Source organism: Vombatus ursinus, unplaced genomic scaffold (assembly GCF_900497805.2).
Source record: "Vombatus ursinus unplaced genomic scaffold, bare-nosed wombat genome assembly UNPS02014785.1, whole genome shotgun sequence".
NCBI lineage: Eukaryota > Metazoa > Chordata > Mammalia > Diprotodontia > Vombatidae > Vombatus > Vombatus ursinus.
In genome coordinates this window covers 1,376,849-1,379,306 of record NW_020954563.1, presented here as the reverse complement: position 1 = coordinate 1,379,306, position 2,458 = coordinate 1,376,849, and the positions used below count along the sequence as shown (strand labels likewise).

Genomic DNA, 2,458 nt, shown 5'->3' with positions numbered 1-2,458 from the left:
TCCTGAGAAAGGTAGGCACTCTAGCTCTGTCCATCATTCTTGACTCTTGCTACTTTCAGTGAAAATACAAAGCAGCTAATTATTATGATTATTTTTGTCTGGGGAGGGAAGTGTCCTTCACACTAGTAAAAGATTCAAATCATTCTCCTTGCTTTCCTGAGCTCCCAATGATGGCTGAGTGGGGAAAGCTGGGACTAGGAGCCTGCTAGAGAGATATTCCAGTCTTAACCTGGGGTCCATGACCTTGTTTTAAAAAATATTTTGATAATTGATTTCTTTTGTAATGTGGCTGTGACACAGTGGATAGAATGCTGGGCCTGGACTCAGGAAGACTTGAGTTCTAGTTGGGTCTCAGGCACTTCCTAGCTCTGCCACCTTGGGCAAGTCCCTTGGCTTCTTTGACTCAGTTTCCTCAACTATAAAATGGGGATAATAATAGCACCTTCCTTGAAGGGTTGTGAGGATCACATGAGATATTTGTAAAGCACTTTGCTAGGTATTATTTATCCCATACATTTTATTTCATGCCTTAAATATATATATATATATATACACACACATTTTTTTTTTTTTGAGAAAGGATTCATGGACTTTAACAGACTGCCAAAGGACAAAACCTGCCTTAGGGCAAGACATTTTACTTCTCTAAGAGTCATTTCCCTCTCCTGTAAAATGTGGATATGTTCTAACCCACTTCACAGGATCAAATTTTAAAACAGATGTAAAAGCACTGTATAAATAAACATAAAGTATTATTTGTATTTAGAAATACTAGTAATTTTTTTACAAAAAAATCGATGTATATAATCAGTTCAGGGATCTCTCATCTATGACAAACTGAGACAGTGTGTAGTTGGGAAGTATGGGAAGCAGCAATGAAGCGCTGGATGGTCCAAGGGCTATTTTCCCTTTTTGGAGAAGCTAGGTCCCCGACGAACAAAACAGTATGTGGATCTCCACCCCCATTCCCCATCCAGGGTTGGAGGTGATTCACGATTAAAAGAGTATGTATGTAAAGGCTGGGGAGGGGATAGGGGTGGCTGTGCGGTAAGGTGACTACTCGAATGAGCTATGGCCTCTGGTTTGTGGGAACCAGGAGCAAATAAGACACTCAGCTGTTCCCCCAGATGCAGCCAGCAGCGCTATCCGCAGGGAGAAGGGGGTATACCTCTTCAGCTCCCAGCTCAGCGCTCACTACAGGCCGTGCCAGGGTGGGGGATGGAGAATGGGGGAGCGGTAAGGGTTGGGGAATGGGAGGAGGGAGGATGAGAAGAAGGGAGGGGGATTTCTTCCTCAAGCTGTTTCCGGTTTTGCTGCCATATTCCGCTAGAGGGTTTGGGTTTTTTTTTTCCCCCTCTCTCTAGGGAGGGAAGAAAGAGGAGGGGAAGGAAAGGAGGAGGTGGAGAAGGCGACGGCGAAGAGGCTATGAGACATTCATCAGACCAGGACAGGGTAGACTGGGTTTCTAGTCTCGAGGCAGGACTGGCTTGACCTCCTTTTGGTTCCATCTCAATCTCCTCGCATCCTTTTCCCTTTTCGTAGGTAGTGGGGGTGGGCACCAGCCGGCTTTCTCTCCCTTTCTCTTCCCTGCTGGGGCAGGCCTCCCGACCCTCGACCTGAATCTGCCCGGAGGAGAGCGGAGCTGCCTACACCGCCAAGCTTGCACTGCGCTCAGGACTCATAGCCCTTCGCCAGCAGCCACAGCTAAGGGGTGGGAGGGTACACCGCGCCCACCGCTTAGATCCTCGTCCTTCGAGCCCTCATCCCCTCCCCACACCCCTTAATTCTCTATCCTCGTCCCCCTATTTCTAGCACGCTTTCACGAGCTCTACACGCCACCCGCGCCCCTCCATCCTTGGCTCTTTGCTGTACCCTCCGGAGCCCAGATCCCCGCCCCTCACCCTCGTAGCCCCAATCCCTACTCCTTCGTTCCTGGCACCCTGATCCCTATCCCAGACTCCCGTAGCCCAGATCCCTATCTCCCCAACTACCCCTTCTCAGTCCATCTCCTCTCTACCAGGAGCACCTAGAATTTCCTTCTTCCTCTACCTCCTCTTTCCTTCTCTCCCTTCCCCTCCATTCTTCTTTCTCCTCTTTCTCCTCCTTCCCTCCCTCCCTCTTCTTCCCCTCCTTCTTTCTCCTCCCTTTCTCCCTCCCCTCCCTCCCTCGTCCGCCTTTCCTCGTCCTCTCTCCGACCGATAATTCATTCTCCCCACCGGAGCCAGCCAGTCTGGGTGTCGCGGGAGGATTGGGAGTGAGGAGGCAGAGGAAGAGGAAGAGGTCCACTGTCTTTCTTGGGGAGAGAAGGTAAGAGATTCCCCCTCCCCGCCTCCTTCTTTTCTCCCTCACCCTAGGCGCGCTGTCTAGGGTATGGAGGGGGAGGGGGAAAGGGGGAGGGAGAATGTTGAGGCGTGTGTGTGTGTGTGTGTGTGTGTGTGTGTGTGTGTGTGTGTGTGTG

General features: G+C 50.3%; 1 protein-coding gene across 1 annotated transcript in view; it reads left to right on the top strand.

Annotated features, from left to right (window-relative positions):
* Positions 1 to 2,117: 2,117 nt before the first annotated feature.
* Positions 2,118 to 2,458, top strand: part of SRC (SRC proto-oncogene, non-receptor tyrosine kinase) — an 84,053-nt gene continuing 83,712 nt past the window's right edge. Inside the window, exon 1 of the mRNA XM_027867112.1 lies at positions 2,118 to 2,307. The gene's annotated coding sequence lies outside the window, so the exon portion shown is untranslated. The remainder of the gene's footprint in view (positions 2,308 to 2,458) is intronic.